The sequence below is a fragment of the Thermobia domestica genome, chromosome 4, assembly GCF_964235325.1.
Source record: "Thermobia domestica chromosome 4, izTheDome1.hap1.1, whole genome shotgun sequence".
In the NCBI taxonomy this organism is placed as follows: domain Eukaryota; kingdom Metazoa; phylum Arthropoda; class Insecta; order Zygentoma; family Lepismatidae; genus Thermobia; species Thermobia domestica.
Window position 1 is genome coordinate 152,665,829 of NC_137457.1, and position 20,000 is coordinate 152,685,828.

The window sequence follows — 20,000 nt, forward strand, 5'->3', positions numbered from 1 at the left end:
AGAGTATGTTTCCTGATTTATCTTCATATATGTTTCTAGTTAAGATATCCTTTTCTTTCTGATTCATGCACATTTTGGAAAGTTCCCTTCTGTTTGGACGCATACTACGAATCAAACTCATATATTTATTTTTCAATGATCCGGCTAATTTTTAATTGAAGATTCCTTTCTGGATTTTCTACTGCTCCAGGTTTCTTTTTTCGGACCATGGTGGATGTAGTTCTCCTAGACCTAGAAAGAAGCACATATTGCCTTTCGGTCGCCAACTTTCATAATTTTAGGTGGGGCTTATCCCCATTAAATCCGTTTTTCCTCAGAAAATATAGAGAAATTTGTATTCGTTTATTTTGCGTATTCTCCCTACACAAAGTTTCGTTGCAATTGTTTATGTCCTTTAGAAACATGAAACATACTGTTATTAGTACTTTTGATATTTCTTGACCAAAGGTTTGGAGATGTCCGTACCCCATCTAACCATTTTTTCAGGACAATTCGAAACCCGTATTCCCTCATTTATGTCTAAAATAACTGTGCACGATTTCGTTCACATTGGTAGACTTCTTTTTGCCTTTCGAACATCAAGTTCCAAAACTTTTGGTGGGGGCTTATGCCTCATAAAACCGTTTTTCGGGAGAAAATCTACTATTTAGTATATATTTGCCAAATTTCATCAAAATCGGAGTGTTACACTTGGGAACCGTTAATTTCTAATATATTATTGACTGATAGAAATCAGCACTAAGATGGAATCTGTAGTTAAGTTTGAAATACTTCAAGTCAGTTTGATACAGCCAAGAGTCGGGTTCAAATTCAAAAGCTAGAGTGCTTTGCTAGATTAGTCTCACAACTATTGCCTTAATGTTTGCTTTGGTAAAAGATGTACACGGTGGGCCATGCATCCGCTGATTTTATTGTAAGTTTCTAAACTAGCGAGCCCGACGCCCGTCAGTACGGCACTCGCACTCATCCTCTCTCGGCTGAATTATTGAGCACGAGCCTAAATAAAATAAACAAGAGCGAGTCCGACTGAGCGTGAGCATAGTCGAGAGAAGTGAATGCGAGACCGAGTGAGCGCGAGCTCAGTTGTGAGAAGTGATCGCGAACATCAGTAATCACAAGGTCAGTTGAGAGAAATGAGCGCAAGTCCGATTCAACGCGAACTCACTTAGGATTAGGATTTGAGAGAATTCAGTACTAGTTCGTTTGAGCTCGAACCCAGTTTCTGGAAGTGACTACGAGTCCGTGTGAATGCGAGCCCACTTACGATTTGTGAGCGCGAGCCCATTCGAGAGAATTGAGTATAAGCTAGTGTGAACGTGAGCCCAGTTTGTGGAAGAGATCGCCAGCCCAGTTGAGAGACGTGATCGCGAGCTCGACAAAAGTTGATGGAAATGAACGCGAGCCAAGTTAGAATAGTTATAGCAAGCTCGTGTGAATTCGAGCCCGAGTAGGTAGGAGCCGAACTCAAAGAGGTGAGCGCGAGAGCAAGTGCTCGCGAGTGCGTGTGATTGTGAGAACGGTCGAGGGAAGTGGTTAGAAGCGCGAGTCTTATTGAGGTAAGTGATTGCGCGCCCGAGTGAGCACGAAGCCAGTTGATAGGATTGACCTTGATCGCGAGCGAGTTTAGTGCAAAATGTTCATATATGGTTTTTGTGCACGGGCCGTTTTCGCTCATGCGCTGTTTTTGTGGTTGCGCGCATTTCATTTATTAGCTTTTTTCCACGGTAATTGCAAGCGCTGTTTTTCCAATCAATATTTATGTGCGCCGTTTTTGTCCTTGCTGGGATTTTCCATGCGCTGCTTTTGTCCACGTGCTGTTTGCATGCACTGTTTTTCTCCTTCCGCGGTATTGTTTATATGTGTTTTTTCCTTATTCCTATCTAACTAGGAAGAGTGTCTGTCAATTATACAACCTGAACTACAGTAAAGAGATTTGGGTTGTCAATCTTAACACTAGAACGGCGGCTGGGTCATTTTTGACCCATTTCGAACTTTACGTTTTTACAACTTTTCTATTTTCTTAGGAATCGGCTCGAATTTTTGTGACTTTTACTAGTTCTTTTGAAGAAATATTTGTACTAAGTATCACTCTTATCCACACTTTGCCTTTCGAAATAACAAACAATTATACTAGAACGGCGGCGTGGGTCAATTTTGACCCAACTCTTTTTTTAGTGATATTTTGTTGCATTGCAGCAACACTAGCGTCTTTATCTTGCGACCGTTATTTCTCATAACACTCTCCCATTCCACCTCGTGTTCAAGACCAGCTTCTCAGCAATTTTGTCAGTTTAGTTGGAGTTAGTAATACTTTAGAAAGTCTGTTGATTAGGAGAATCTCATTATTTTCGGACTGATGTGCTATTTCAAACACTCATTATGAGCAAGAAACCGATGACACTGGATGAAATACTTGCAAATTTGAATGATATAAGTGAGGCCGAGTCTGACGCTGAATGCGTTGATATTTCTACAGATGAAGAGTACCTGCCGTTATAACAACGAATATGATGATTCGGATGAAATATTGAAAGAGGAAGAGATAAACATAGAAAACCATGCTTCTGCAAATAAGCGTCGTAAAATAGGTAAGACTATTATTATTATTATTATTATTATTATTATTATTATTATTATTATTATTATTATTATTATTATTATTATTATTATTATTATTATTATTATTATTAAACACAATGTATATGTCTTACATCGTAACAAAATATTCATAATTTTAATCATTTCAATCATTTTAACAAAAAAATTGCAAACAATTTGCATGTTATTGTGAAAATATATAGCTAGTTTTTTTTATTTTTGATATTACTATGTTGAAATCTTTCGTGAGAAGACGTTTATAGCACAAATAAATAATAATAATAAATAAATTACAGCCACATTCGATCCAGTATTGGATGAGGCCTTCTCCCCGGAGGGAGGACTTGGTCTACTGCCCCCACGCTGACCAGACGGGTTGGGACAAGGTTCCTATATACCAGACGGGTTGGGAGAAGAAAGCCGAAATTTTCACTGTGATCGCCACTATATTACCGACCCGCTGGTCTAGTGGTGAATGTGGCTGAGCACAGATTGAGGGATCCCGAGTTCAATTTCCGGCGCTGCAAAGAATTCTTAGACTACTAGCCTTTGGAGTAACCAGAAATTTCGAAGCTACCGAAACCAAAAAGTTTAGAGGTCTAAATGGGAGACAACTTACTTTCTCGTATGTTTCGATAAATTATATTTCAACCAAAGAAGTAGAATCTCTAACGGAGTTGTTCGAAAGAACAGGTAGTTTACCATTCTTTTCATGTCAGAGCTTTCATGATTAGAACCTAGCATATCTTATTTATAAAACAATCACTAGATACTGACTTTTTCTGGTTTGAATTACTGCAAGTTTATGCCTGTGTATGCTATTTTAGGTTTTGTGTTTCCACACATGCTAAATAGGGAGAGGAAAGTTATAGAAATGCATAGATGTGTATTACAAACATATTAGTAAATATTTTTTGTGTAATACCTCACGTTTTTATTTGTGAAAAATTATTTTGTATGACCCTTCTCCTTGTAGAGGAGTGTAAGACTTTATTCTGTGTAAGACAGCAAGTTTAGATGTGTGTAGATTAGGTTAGTTAAGTTCAGTTAGGTCTCACGCTTGAACAAACTATCTAAGAATAATAACTATGTAGGAATTAGAATGATATATAACATTACTATATAATAAACTGACATTGTATATAATACATTCAATAGTATCATTCTAATAATATTATATTCATAGAAAATAGGATGTTTCTTAAATTTGTATTGTTCACAAAAAAACACATTGATCAATAAATATTAAGCTAGAGTTCAAAGAAGATTTTTTTGTTGTATTTAATGAAAGTCGCGTTTTATTATGCAATAAATGTTAGTGGTTTAGAATACAAATATTTATTAAAAATGTAATGGATCATTTTTGACCCACTCCCGACGTTCTAGGGAGTATAAAAAAACCGCCGTTCTAGTATTAATGGACTTCTCCTGTAATGGAGGAGTATAGAAATCATTTCTACAGGAATTTCATCTTTGTTATTATTGTACAAAACCTTTCATTAAAGAAACGTAATTGTTGGTAATAATAGTTATTATCCTGGGACAAGTTCAGACAGAGATAATCTTGACAAATTCAGACAGCATGATAGTTCAGACACATCATTGGCTACTTAAAAATGCAGGATTTAATTTCAAAACTCGATAGTGAGCATGGACTGGTAAAAAAGTAATTTGACTGAATCCGAACTTGTTGCTATTATTATTTTTTTTATTACTGTAGGATTTTATTTTGATTTCGTCATGATGAATTATTTATTTATTTTTATTAGTCTTTTGTTGCATTGAATTAACTTTGTGTACAGTCTAATGGGTTACATCTAAGTTGTTACAGGAACCAAAAAATAATAATTATGGAAACTTTTCAAAAGCAGATGTTCTTCCAGGAAAAGACTTACTGTTTGTAAAGATACGCGACATGCATCTTCCTTATGAAAACCAAAAACTACTGTAGGGATGTTGGAGAACGCAATAGATGTTATAACGTTGTCCACGGCCAATTGCAACTTTTTTTCGCAGCACGTTCTTTCGCAGCAAGGCTCTTCTACAGTACTGTGCAATATGGTTAGGCATGTTTCATTTATAACAAACAATAGGATCTTTACTAGGAGTCAAACCCTGAAACTGTGAAGAAGATTGCTTGGAACAACCTAAAATGCTTCTATTATTGATGTTGTTATTGTTCCTAATGTTTTGAGGATTGCCAGTTCTTAGTTTAATACCCTGACCTATTTTGCTGACTTTTCCAATTTGTGTGGTTGATCGGTACCTTGATGTTTATTATTTGACGTTAACGCGAATATCTGTAGAGTCATTTTTGCTATTTGCCGTTGCAAGTCATTCACTTGATCGCTAATTGCCCTAGTCTGCTATTTTTCTGCTGTGGCTGGCCCCACAAATTTATCTGGCCTGTAAAGTGGACTTAGAACTGCTGACTCTTCACTCCTACATATCTGACTGTCAACTTGTCTTGACGAAAGCACTAACGAGTGCACGGCAGCACAATTCTTTTAAAAGAATTTTTCCAACTCTTTCCTCTTGAGTAATAGCCAAGTCTGTTCTTCCACTACTAAATCACTCAATAAGGCAGCTACCGTATTATATTCTTTGGGAGGAAATTGAAACGGTCAGACAGAGACCCTTCTACCATAAGTGGTATCTGCTTTTTCTCAGTCGCGTCAGGATCTGCTCTCAGATTGAGATCCTGTTCTGCATACACATAGCCAACGACTGACTCAACATCACCCAGTTCCCGTCCTCGCATTTGGGACTCTGTAAACTCAGGAACAAAATTATCCTTAAACGTTGTTAGCAATGCCTGCTTAAATTGCTCATAAGACATCTGAGTAAAATCTGGCTTTCTTTCCATAGATGTAAACCATGATTCGGCTGAACCCCTAAGTGGATTCCCAAGTACTGGCTTCCGTCTTATCCCATCCCAGCCACTAATGTCAATTATAGGCTCGTTTTTTTCGTACAAAACGTTAAACGTCTTCCCATAAACTAGCTTAGAAAGGTTCCGGTTTAACTATGGTGTTAAAAATAGGCAACGGTTGGTTATCACCTCCTGACGTAATGTCAAAAACGTGCTTCTGAAGCCTAACTTCAATGGAATCGGGTGTAATATCCGATAAGACCTCAGAGAATTCTAAATTTTTCCCAAGCTGGTCTAAATAGTTTCTGGTAAACTTAGTCGATAAAGGGGACGAACATGCCGCGGGATCGAAGTAAATCGTGTGACTGAAATTTAAGAAGTTATCACCGGGTACTAAAAATTCATCAACAAGACGTCGCATTATATACACAAAAATGAACTAAAATGGGCACTAGTTTAACGAAATGCAGAGCGTACTGATATCAGTACTTAAGTCTAAATCACACTTAAAACTGAGAGGGAGGACGAGAGATAAAATGATGACTATCAGTACAATAGCTATTTGGGGCTTTTCCACCACGCTACAAAGGATTGAAGAGAAAAAAATATTGCAAATGAAAAGGTAAAGTAATAGGTTCTGAATAGTTTCGTACAGAGAGGGAGGCAGAGCGGAAGAGGTGGTGAAAATGATTAGGAAAAAATATGGATGGAGAAGAGAAAAAAATACGGAGAAAAGACGGGGAACACTACCAATTTACGGTGTTTGAAAACGAAAGAAATGAGCATCACCATTTTTGGAAGGGGAATATGGAAAAAATACTGACAAAAGGCCAGCATCTCGAGCATTTTACGGAGGGGGAATATAGGAACAATTACTAAGAAAAACCAGCATCTCCGCCATTTTACACGTGCTTAATTTGAAAAGGATTTTCAGAGAAAGCTGTGTTGTCAATGTGAATCTCTTGACAAGTTTCTCATGGGTAGAATGGGTCCTGGAACCAGACGACACCCGTCTGATTTTAAGAGAAGTAAAACTGAGGATTTCAAGATATTTGAAGAGAGAGAGCGCGCGTGTAGGTGAGGGGTGAGGGAAAGTAGGGGTGAATTCTGATGTCACGGTACCTGCTGTACGATTTTTTGTTGGGTTTCTTGATATGCTCTTGATGATCGTCCGATGTTCTGCCCGTAACTCACCGAATTACTGATTCTTCGGCTCGTTTACTAAATTGCTCTCTGCGATCTTCTATAGTAAACTTCAAAGATTGTCCCCAACTGACTCCCGTGCTCTCTCCGAACCTACTCCGTTGACAGTCTTTCGACATCTTCGCGACTGACTCCAAAGATAACTCCGAAAGACACAGGCGTAGACGTAAAGCGAGACATTTTTGTCGCCACGGTGTTTCCGCTATGTGCTGTATCAAGGTTTGAGAAAACGCTGTGCAAGCACTCCATTGAGTTCTGATAAAAGCTCATGATTTAATATGTTATACACATGGCGCATATTCAGATTAACCAATTCTGATTTCGCAGCTCCATTGGGGGGCATGAAAAGCATACATATCCCATATATACCTCCGTTTCTTAAAACGTGTGCTTTATTGAGTATTAAAAAAACGCTTCTCAGTTGTTCCTGACGCATCTCTCATAAGGATATCCATAACAATTAGAAACAAGCTGTGCAGTGATTCTCAACCTAATTCTTATCTTGACCCGCTGGTCTAAGTGCAAGTCCGAGTAAGTACGAACCCCATCGAGAGAGGTAAGTGCGAGCCAAAGTGATCGCGAGCGCGAGTGATTGCGAGAACAATTGATCGAAGTGGTCGAAAACGCCAGCCCAATTGGGGTAAGTGATCACGACCCCAAGTGAGCGCAAACCAGGCCGGTAGCCAGCTCAAAAATGTAGGGGCGCCGTCCGAAGTTAGCGGGGGCCCGATCCAATCATATTATAGTTCATTTGGAAGTCTACCGTAAACATTTTAGGGGGGCCGGCAAACATTTAGGTGGGGCCGCCCCATAGACCCATTTGGAAGAAAACCCAGTTGAAAGAACTGAGCACGAGCGAACCTAGTGCAAAATATTCATCTATGGTTTTTGTCCGTGCGCTGTTTTCGCTACCGCTTTATTTGTATGCGTTGTTTTTGTCCTTGCGCGGGTTTTGTTGATTCGCTGTTTTTTCCACTCGATGTTTGCATTCGCTGTTCTAGTCCAGGTGGTATTCGCAAGCGCTGCTTTTGTACACACGGTATTTGCAGGCGTTATTTATGTCCTTCCCCTGTTTTTCCTTATGCGCTGTTTTTGCCCATGCGGTATTTGCATGCGCTGTTTTGGTCCCTGCGCGGAATTTGTCTATGCGCTGTGTTTGTCCTTGCGCTGTTTTGACTGAATATCATAATTTAGATCAGCTTCGGCCCTCCGATACGCCAATATCCTAAAATTTGGTATGATCCAATTTCAACATTTTTTTTACTTGCTTTATATTTTTGCCGTGAAAATTTCTTTGCACTGATTGGGAACTATATCTCCGCCTGAGTATTCTGGCGCGCCTTTACTTCTGTCTTCATGTGCAACTTCTATGGACGGACTTCATTACTGTCTGGTCCGAAAAATTGGACAGTTTTTCCATGACAAAGCCACAATATGCAGGTGATCTTAGATGAAATAGCCATATAAACAGCTTGGAAGCTTTTTGAAATCCCAAATGATTGGAATTTTATCGGAAATATAAAGAGAAAGTACGAGATACGAAAGTTCGTATAGTGATCGCCAACTTTGATGCTGAAATTACTCTAGGACAGGCGTGAAGTGATAGTGATCCGGTTTTCAGTTGTGATTTTTTAAATAAATATCTGGAAATTTTGAAACATTTAAAATATCCCCCTTCGTTCACATTTGAATTAGGGTGCGGTAGCAGGCCCTTATATATATATGTGTGTTTATGTAGTTTGTGATTCTTAACATAGCGGTATATGTTATTTCTTTTTTACTTGAGCTAAATTTTATTATGGTAGCGTAAATTCTCCCAGGGAATCCTATTTACTCTTAAATTGACCACAGCATCCAACATGTTATAGAACCACAGAAAGGTTATTTTCCCTTCTTGAAAGACACCTTCCCTCATTTTCTTGCTTTGTATGTCCCTCTGGGGCTATAAAAATAGTTTTGTAACCGGAAAAGAATGTTTTATTTTGAGTACCAGTGCCACATGTCCCGGACCATTTTACTTCCCCTTTTATAACATTAGAACAGCCTGAAGGCGCTGTCAATGATTACTTTTGACCTATACATGTAGTAGTTACTTTGTGTGGTGATATGTATAGTATGTATTTTAGCTCATATATGATGTAATATATATGTGTGTACTTTGGTATGTTATTATTAGCTGTGATGTATGCGTGAATGTATTAGTACTTTTTTTAAGTACAGTATACTTTTGTTGACTTGTAAGTATTCATATGTTTTGGTCCATTCTAGTAAGTAAATTGGTCCGTAATGCAAATCTAAAGTAATTCTGTACTGTTATAATATACAACATGTAGCTACCTTTTAATATAGTACAATATATGTTCAGTAGAACAACTTTTAATTTGTAGTACCGGGTCATCCTACGTCTAATAAACAATTAGTAATCGTTAGTGTTTTGTTGTACCGAGAGTTCAAAAATTAAGTTAACCCAAAAATCACTATTTTTCCTTATTATTTAGAAATAAGTTGCAGCTTCGGTTCGAATAGATGAACCTATCAAATACATTACTAATTATACTGAAAAGTATGATACCTTATGTAGTGCAGTAAATGAAATAACTAACAAAAATGAACTTTATGATTGTGCTTAAACATAAGCTGGCATACATGACGCTATTTAGATCGCCAGATCATAATTTCAATTTTTTTCTTTCGTCGCTTTCTGTGATTAATCTCATTCTTATTTTAGTGATTAATCTCACTAAATGAGTATAAAAACATTTAATTAAGAGTACAGTAAATAATATAGAATTTTCCTTGCGTATATATGATTTTTAAGCTGAGAAGTGCGAGTATGATGTGATTTGTACTGAAAGAATCGAGCGTTGGTTCATGCGAGTTCCCGCGTATCGGTCAGTGCGCAATGATTTCTGTAGAGGCTTGTAGTTTTAAGAGGCCGCTTTGAACATCTTGGGCATAATTAGAGAACAGGGTGTCTAAGAATGAATCTATGTCATTAAATGTGAATGAATATTTAAATGAGTAATACTAATAATGATAATGATAATAATAATATATAATGTACTGAGTGTAATTAAATAATAGGACACCTGTAAATATATTAGCAAAGTTGTATTCATTGCCACAAGGCATTTGTGGCTTATATACAATGATGAATTTTTAGAGCATTTACCATTGCAATTGAATTTTGTTGGAGGAAATGTTTTGTCTGAAAGTGTCTGATTATGATGACACTTCGTGACTTGACATAAAGCTATAATTGTGCAAACTAACTGCAGATCGGGTCCAACGATATGAATAGTGTTTATGTAGCATATGATTCCGGATACATTCCAAGTAATTACACATCAGTATAGCTGCATACATAATTGGTACGGGTTAAGTCTTACACTTGCGATAGTACTTTGTGACTTTAAATTATTTTTTCTTATTTCACGTTACCTTACTAAGCCGAGTTCATCACTCTTTGCAAATGTGACAAAATGGATAAGAGTGATTAATATAGCAGATTTATTATAGTGGAGTCCCATTATTCCGTACTAAGCTGTCGATCCCGCTCAAATATCTTTACTTTCCTTAGTTCTAAACTACGTAGTAATCGAAATTAATTCACATCTCAAGATGTAGCGAACCTTGCGGATTGCGAGCTATTGCATGAATTTGGCATGCAACTTGCTAGTACAAAACAATTTTATTCACTTTTTTAATTTTGGCAAATCCCACTTAGGATTTTCTTTGCCTCATCAAATTTTACACTAGTTTTGCATACTTTAATCTGAAATCGTCTCAGTTTCTTAAGGATCGGATATTTTTTTAAATAAGAAATTCTTCATTAAGATACATCAACATCCTACCGGTAGCTCCGGAGTCTCCAATAGCGTTAACCGGATAGAGCGCGTAGTAAAATTTCCATAAAGTCCTTGTCTTGGTAAAAATCTTATTCTGGGCATAGACTTGTCTTGCACTTGGAGATATATTTATTTTAGGCCACGCATTGAGTAGGTCATCTGTTTCAGCATATTGGGAAGTATACTAGGCTGTGAAGTTGACGAATCTCATGTGTCTAAATTGGAACAATTATGTTTGTAGCATTTAGTGTTCTAGCTTATTTCCTTTCGCGCGCCACATTTTCCTTTTCTTCAGTTATCTTTTCATTCTCTTCTTTGAGACTTTTTTATTCTCAACCTCACGTTTTAACTTGACAGACTGTAACAATTTAATCTATTTTCTTTGAAGCTGAATGTTCAATTGAGAAGATACAAGAAAATTCGTTAGGATATTCATTTTCGTGAAATATCAGGGGATCGTTTCCATCGCATTTCGAACCAGCTGCATTCGCGAGCAATTATCCGATATACAATCTAACTTTCCTTTCGTCTCCCTTATCATTATCTTTTTGAAGTTCACCGTTGTACTATTCGTTGTCTTCACTTTGGTTTCTATTAAGTACAATAGAGATAAATTTTCGTGTGGATGTTTGAGTTTATAAGTGTTGTTAAGTTTTAGGCTTTCATCATCCGATAATAAATTGCCAAAACAAAATTTCTGTTTTGTAATTCAGCGTATTTTGAATGTCCACTTGTATTTTGAGTGTCCAATTTTTCGAAATAGTCAAGAATATAAATACTTACCATAATGCCCGGTTATTCATTCATTATGTAGTCGAATTTATTTTATTGTATGTAGTGTTGCAATTTAAGGATTTTATTGAGCGGAGTAATTAATTTCATAGGTTAAATAATGAATAAATATATGTATGTTGAAATATAAATACGTAATGAATATAAATGTAATATTGAAGAAAAGTATGTAGGGTTCAAATACTTGGATAAGTATGTATAAAGTTTCTTGTTACCTACCTCGAACGGTTAAGATGGTGCCATAATTTCGTAAAGTTAGAAAAATGTAATTTAGGCACTGGCACTGTTCTGGCACTTGTTAAACCTTATCCTTAACCTTATAACGTGGTTAACCTGTAAGTCTATGTATTAATATCTCGTGTTGTCGTACTAATTGAATGTTGCATGTAACTAAGGCAAGTTGTCTTAACCCTAAAATACCATTTAATTTATACTCTAGTCCATAAACCAGGAATCTTTCTGTACAGTTGTATTTCAAGTTCATTCGTCATACGGACACCTTTGAACCTGAATACTGTTTACTGACTTAGTCATTGTGTTTTCAATACGAAAGTGCTTATAACCGAAATATTTTTGAATTCAGGAAATTTTTGTCTTCTCTATATTGCATTAGTGTTACACTCAATGTGTGTACCCAACATGATATAATATGTTGATGATTTAAGAGGCAGTGAATTCACGAGATAACAAATGAAGTAGCGGAATGAGTGATATTTTCACATTAAAATTAATGACAGAACTTTTCTTTCTTGATCTAGGAATTGGGGAAAATAGAAAAACGAATGATTCTGTTAACTGAAAACGTGTAATTACCAAATGCATAGATACTATGTTATGTGTGTATCTGCATAAAGTTGAATTACGTGCATGGATGCCAAAGGGTGCATTATGGACGAGTAATACAAAATATTTTCTGAAACTACGAGAGAGGACTAGCTTAACTATTATATTTTTTTTTAATTTCATACCAGATACAATTTGATTTTTAATTTTTTTGTCTTCTAGTCTTTTTCTTTCCCGGAAACCTGTTTTTAACATTAAATTGATATTGATGTAATTTAACATTTCGTGTGTAATGATATAACTATATGTAATTGCATATCATTAAATATGCAATTACATATAGTTATAGTCAATTGCATATCATTAAATTTCTTTTTTATGCTAATTCTTGATAGGTGATAGGTGTTATCAATGCTAACAAACTGCAGTTAGATAATTTTTCCTCAAAGCTGATTTACCATTACCTATTGTCCTGTACGCATGCTTGTGTGCGTAAATTTAGGTTTAATCTCGATTTACGATTATAGTTTTTACAAAATGCGTGAATTGCTGCAATATGTGTGTATTGGTTAAGGGCCGAGGTCGTGAAAGACAACTAACTGTAAACAAATCTAAATCGGCTCTGAAATTAAAGTGGAAACAACAGAATGGGTTGGGATAACGACAGTCTTTTCAAGAATTTCAGAAACTCTGACTTATGGAAAATATGTAAGACTCTTTGATTTTTTTACTCTCCTTTACTAACTCAAATTCTGCAGTTAGCTTGATCCATGTTTGAGTAGTATGCGGAACATGTCGCATCAGAAAAAATTCAGAATGGATTCTTGAGTACTAAAATTTGGCGTGCGTAGTCCTGGCCCCGCCAAAATCACGCAATTCTTCGAAAACAATTTCAATCGTTTGTACTTCGTTTGCTCCCATTTGCTCCGCAGTAGCTCCATTTGCTCCCTTACCGTTCCCGAGAAAGTGGAACCTTAAAGCGGGGGGGGGCAGAACAACGTCGTCTCACCCCCCCAACCAACTAAAAATAATCGCTGAGGGGAAAGGATGGTGGCATTCGTTTGTATTTCGTTTGCTCCCATTTGCTCCGCAGTTTCTGCGTTTGCCCCTTTACCATTCCCGAAAAAATTGAAATTTAATGTGGGGGGCCAGAACAACATGGTCCCAGCCCCCCCACCCAATAGCAGAGAGGAAGAATGGTGACATTCGTCTGTACTTCGATTTCTCCCATTTACTCCGCAGTAGTTCAGTTTGCTCCCTTACCGTTCCCGAGAAAACAGAAATTTATACTGAGGGGCCAGAAAAAGGTGGTCCCAGAACCTCGAATTAAAAACAGTCACAGAGAGGAACAGATGGTCGTATTCGTTTGTACTTCGTTTCCTGCCATTTGCTCGGCAGTACCTCTTTTTGCTCCCTTACCGTTCCCGAGGATATGGAACCTTAAAGTGGGGGGGGGGCAGAACAACGTCGTCCCAGCCCCCCACCCAACTAAAAATAATAGCTGAGGGGAACGGATGGTGCCATTCGTTTGTATTTCGTTTGCTCCCATTTGCTCCGCAGTTTCTGCGTTTGCTCCTTTACCATTCCCGAAAAAAAATAAATTTAAAGTCTGGGGGGCAGAACAACATGTCCCAGCCCCCCATCCAATAGAAGAGAGGAACGAATGGTGACATTCGTTTGTACTTCTTTTGCTCCCATTTGCTCCGCAATTTCTACGTTTGCTCCCCTACCGTTCTCGAGAAAATAGAAATTTAAACTGAGAGGCCAGAAAAGGGTTGGTCCTAGACCCTCGAATTGAAAACAGACAGAGACATTAACAGATTGTCGCATTCGTTTGTACTTCGTTTGCTCCCATTTGCTCCGCAGTAGCTCTGTTTGCTCCCTTACCGTTCCCGAGAAAATGGAACCTTAAAGTGGGGGGGCAGAACTACGACATCCCAGCCCCCCACCCAACGAAAAATAATCGCTGAGGGGAACTGATGTTGGCATTCGTTTGTACTTCGTTTGCTCCCATTTGCTCCGCAATTTCTACGTTTGCTCCCCAACCGTTCCCGAAAAATAGTAATTTAAAGTGGGGGGCCAGAACAGCTTGGTCCCAGCCCCCCACCCAATAGCAGAGAGGAACGGATGGTGGGAATCTTTTGTACTTCTTTTGCTCCCATTTGTTCCGCAATTGCTACGTTTGCTCCCCTACCGTTCTCGAGAAAATAGAAATTTAAACTAAGGGGCCAGAAAAGGGATGGTCCTAGACCCTCGAATTGAAAACAGTCACAGAGAGGAACAGATGGTCGCATTCGTTTGTACTTCGTTTGCTCCAATTTGCTCCGCAGTAGCTCCGTTTCCTCCCTTACCGTTCCCGAGAAAATGGAACCTTAAAGTGGGGGGGGCAGAACTACGTCATCCCCCCACTCCCCAGCCCCCCACCCAACGAAAAATAATCGCTGAGGGGAACTGATGGTGGCATTCGTTTGTACTTTGTTTGCTGCCATTTGCTCCGCAATTTCTACGTTTGCTCCCCTAGCGTTCCCGAAAAAATAGAAAGTTAAAGTGGAGGAGACAGAACAACATGGTCCCAGCCCCCACTTAATAGCAGAGAGAAACGGATAGTGGCATTCGTTTGTACTTCTTTTGATCCATTTGCTCCGCAGTTTCTCCGTTTACTCGCCTACCGTTCGCGAGAAAACAGAATTTTAAAGCGGAGGAGCAAGATCATCATGGTTTTAGCCCTCCATCCAATGGTAGAGAGGAACTGACGGTGGCATTCACTTCTACTTCGTTTGCTCCCATTTGCTCCGCAGTGTCTCAATTTGCTCCCCTGCTGTTCCCAAGAAAATGGAACATTAAACTAGTGGTTTAGGAAAACGTAGTCCCAGCACCTCGATTTGAAAATAATTTCAAAGAGGAACGGATGGCGACATTCATTTGTACTTGGTTTGCTTCGCGGTAGCTACGTTTACTCCCTTACCGAGGAAATGGAACTTTAAAGTGGTAGACTAGAACAAAATTATCTTAGCATCCCACTCAAATAATCATAATGTCATAGGGGAGCGGACGGTGGCATTATTTTGTACTTCGTTAACTTCGATTTGCTTCTCAGTCGCCTGGGTTGCTCCCTAGCGTTCTCGAGTAAACAAAACTTAAACACGTGATCTCAGCCACCCTCCCTACTAATTTGATCGCAGAGGGGAGTGGATGTTGGCTATATCTCGTTTGCTCATATTTGCTCCACGATTGCTCTGAGTACTCGTCTACTCCGATTGTTGTTAAGAAAGAGAAATTTTCAAGCGGTTGATCTGTTAATGTGATCCCAGTCCTCAAGCTCCTAAAAATTGAGGACTAAAAATTCGAGGTGCTGGGACTACGCTTTCCTAAACCACCATTTTAGTGTTCCATTTTCTTGGGAACAGCAGGGGAACACATTGAGAAACTACGGAGCAAATGGGAGCAAATGAAGTAGAAGCGAATACCACCATCCGTTTCTCTCTGCTATTGGGTGCGGGGCTGGGACCATGTTGTTCTGCCCCCCCCCTTAAATTTCTATTCTTTCGGGAACGGTAGGGGAGCAAACGTAGAAACTGCGGAGCAAATGGGAGCAAACAAAGTACAAACGAATGCCCCCATCAGTTCCCCTCAGAGATTATTTTTCGTTGGGTGGGGGGGCTGGGACGACGTAGTTCTGCCCCCCACTTTAAGGTTCCATTTTCTCGGGAACGGTAAGTGAGCAAACGGAGTTACTGCGGAGCAAATGGGGGCAAACGAAGTACAAACGAATGCGACCATCTGTCCCTCTCTGTGACTGTTTTTAATTCGAGGGTCTGGGACCAACTTTTTCTGGCCCCTCAGTTTAAATTTCTATTTTCTCGGGAACGGTAAGGGAGCAAACTTAACTGCTGCGGAGCAAATGGGAGCAAACGAAGTACAAACGAATGCGACCATCTTTTCCTCTCTGTGACTGTTTTTAATTCGAGGTTCTGGGACCACCTTTTTCTGGCCCCTCAGTATAAATTTCTATTTTCTCGGGAACGGTAAGGGAGCAAACTTAACTGCTGCGGAGCAAATGGGAGCAAACGAAGTACAAACGAATATCACCATTCGTTCCTCTCTGCAATTGGGTTGTGGAGCTGGGACCATGTTGTTCTGGCCCCCCAATTTAATTTCAATTTTTTCGGGAATGGTAAAGGGGCAAACGCAGAAACTGCGGAGCAAATGGGAGCAAACGAAGTACAAACGAATGCCACCATCCGTTCCCCTCAGCGATTATTTTTAGTTGGGTGGGGGGCTGGGACGACGTTGTTCTGCCCCCCCCCACTTTGAGGTTCCATTTTCTGGTGAACGGTAAGGGAGCAAACGGAGCTACTGCAGAGCAATTGGGGGCAAACGAAGTACAAACGTTAGAAATTGTTTTCGAAGAATTGCGTGATTGTGGGGGGGGGGGGCAGGACTATGCACGCTAAAATTTGGATATAAATCACATTTTAATATTTATTTAAGCTTTCTCAGGTCCTCATTTCTAATTTCCTTTTTCTTTCTTCTTCTTCCTCTTCTCCTCCTTTCTCCTACCGCCTTGTCGACTTTCACATATTTTTTCTAACTTTTCTTACTTTTAAACAAAAACTAATGAGAAGTCGTGACTGGGAATTCTTGCTATAGACAAGGTCAAGAAACTCTAATAGCTTTTCTCTTCGGAAAGCCGATATTAATTAACTAATAATGAAACATGTGTAGAAAAAAAAATAAAATTTAATCTATTTTATTAAATTAAAGTTCAAGTTAGAGACAACTAACATGGATCATTTTCCATGAACGACATCTGTATTTAAAGTATGCTTCATCGTGAAAGAGCGAGGTTTGAATCATGATCGTATGACACATAGTAAGGAAGCAGTAGCTGTTTGAGTTAAAGTCTAAAATTTACCTCAAGAAGCGGAAACTCTAGTATGGTTAACTATCTTTGCTTGTAAAACACAAAGAAGCTAACACTTTTTGTAGTTCGATTTTACTGGTAAACTCTCTCTCGTAACTCATGAGAAACAGTGTTTCCAAATGCATCCGTCACAATGAAATCCTCAAACGGTTCTGTATTAACTTTAGTTTCGGAAACACCATTTCGCAACAATTTGTGTAACAGGACTGTTAAAACTGAATTCGTAAATTTCGAACAAACTGTCAAATTGTGCAACAAACAGCCTCTACTTTAAGAGGATAAGAAAAGCATAATAAACACATTTAGTACAATCTTTCTCCTTGGCACACTTTTGATCTCTTTGAACTTTCTCTTGTTGTGAAGCTGGTAGCCCACAATGCACCTTGACGAGGACATCAATCTCTTCGTGGTCACCATCTTCGAGTGCTTGATCGCATATATATACATAAGCTACATCGTTCAATATACTTGTACTTTAAGTGTTACCATTAGCTGGAAAACCTGAAGAGTTGCTCTTTTACGGTAGAGACATCCGTTTTGCAAAATTCAGTGAATTTATACAAGACTCCATCTAGTAATCAATTTTTAAAATCTTGAAAATTTGCTATATCTAAACAGAAAAACTCAACATAAAGTGGTTTGTGTGCTGTGAAATGGTGTAAATATTCGTACTGCCTGTATCCGTGATTGTGTTGAACGGGTTTATTCTGAAGCGCTGTGCCGCAGTTCCAAGTTATGTTGAGAGCTCCCTCGTGGCTAAGCGGTTAGCATACGCGTCTTTGGCGTGGTAGACCCGGGTTCGGTTCCCGGCGGGAGCTCATGTGGTTCGGATTCCACGTTAATCAGTAGGTCCACGTCTCATATAGCCTCGCTGCTGAAAGGGACGCTAAACTAAAATCAACTCAACTCAACCAAGTTATGTTGATTTGTCTCTTGCTTTTTCAACAAGTAAAAATTTCGTCATTGAAATTCGTTTCTTTGTAAACTTATTGTTTACTTTCACATTGGAATTAACCCCCTCTATTCTCTTATTAACAAATTCAGTAACATTGGCTGATGCATTAAGAACGGCTGTGAAGTCTCTGCCGGGCTGTTTTAGTTTCTGTGTGACAGAGTTAATCATATTCCAGACATTGATGTAATAAAAATTCTGATTTAGCAATAATGTTGGCACATTTGACATAATCGAAACAACCCACAGGTAAATGAACGCTGTAACAACACTCTCGTAACTGAAGAGATACTCCAAAATATTCTCAGCACCAAATCTAATAGCGGCTTTGAGGCGCGACGAGTGGCTGGGAGTATATAGAACCATGATAAGTTCTACGAAGATACGTTTCTAGGCAGACTATTTTCGACCATTGACAATTATTTCATCTCATCCATTCAATGAAGATTTCAAAGATTTTTGACAGGACTGCTTCTTTATTGAGGAACATTTTATAGACGATTGCAGTAGGGCGTATTTATTAATTTGGAGCTTTTGTACGGATTCTTCAAAGCCATTCATCTGCTCTTTTATATGAATCACGGAAAGAGAAAAATCATAACGTCCCAAATAACGTAATTGCTGGTTCCACGTAACATCACAGACAAACAGATTTAGCGCATGAAAACTTCAACATACATGAATATTATTCATATTTTTTTCTTGAAAAGCTACAAGTCCCTTGTACCATCTTTACATGTTACCTGCCCCATAAATGGAGTCAACCATGGTGTCATCAATGCAAAAAGAAATCTCAATTTCATTTCTTATGCCATTTTCAAACAAATGCAGATCACCCAAAGCTCCTGTTGTCCCAAAAGGATTACATTTTTTCAGAACCTCCGAGAATACTACTATTTTGATTTGAAAATATCACAGTTTCAGTTTAAAACTCTTATCCAGTGTGGGAATTGCCTTGTTATTATATAATAAGGTAAAGCTAAAAACGTTTCTTTCACTATGTTCCGCAAACAATAATCAGCTTCCTATGACTTCTGATAGCCGCGAAATATGTTATAAAAAAGAATCGTAAGAATTATATCATCATTGCAGCAAACTAATGCAAGAGCCCTTCACATTGCTTCAAAATTTTTGTGAAAGTGCTTCATTTCAAATACCCAAGGAACAACTTTAAATTAAGTCAAGAGGTAAAGGTTTAAAAATCGGAAAATGTAACCTACCTTGTCTATAGACGCTACTTTTAAGGTTTATTGCATAATCAAAAACGCTATTCAGATTTCGCCCACAAAAACACTTTTATGCGCTCCCTAGCAGTCAAATTTTCTCACTCGAAGCCAAGGGAATATGCACCAATATGCACCAAAGACCTGTAAATATGGTAGACATCAATGATACTGTTGTCATGAACAACGTATGTACTGAGCATGCGGATGTTCTAGAGTTGCCTATATAAGCACCGTGTTATAAGCACGAAGTTGTTCTGAGGATGCGGATATAAGCACCATGAAATAACACTTGATATGTTGAAAGCAAATTTGCGTTTTGCGCAACAATTAACTGCTTTCAGTCCCTAATACGGGCGTAGAAGTTCCCACCCAATTCCTGTTTCCGGCACCATCTGGACAGATTCTGCTACCGGTGGATCGTACAAGGTATATTGTCACCTTTGCTTTCATATTTTCTTTTTCTTCTATTTTCTTTATTTCTATTTTCTTTTATTTCTTTCCTTTTGGTGGTGACTCGCCGGGAATTTGCCCTATTGCCTGATAGGCCAGTATCGATCTGCTAACTGCTTTCGTTAATGCGAGTTCCACAAATTTCCCCTTAACGAAAGCAGTTTGAAGTCTCGTAATAACTGTATCTCCTGCACACTATTATTTCTACAAAGCAAACATTCTATTATTTTTTCGGTGTGATTACTGAAAAATGATAAAATTAGCGGTATTTTAATTTGGTTTATGAGGCCTCTTAGCCCAAAGCAACTCAAAAATTACGCTAACTATAGTAAATGGGAAGAAACTGGTGAAG

General features: G+C 38.4%; 1 protein-coding gene across 5 annotated transcripts in view; it reads left to right on the forward strand.

Moving 5' to 3' along the window:
- The window catches only part of LOC145683384 (hemolymph lipopolysaccharide-binding protein-like), a 262,057-nt gene that overhangs the window by 143,619 nt on the left and 98,438 nt on the right, over positions 1-20,000 (forward strand). The window lies entirely within an intron of this gene.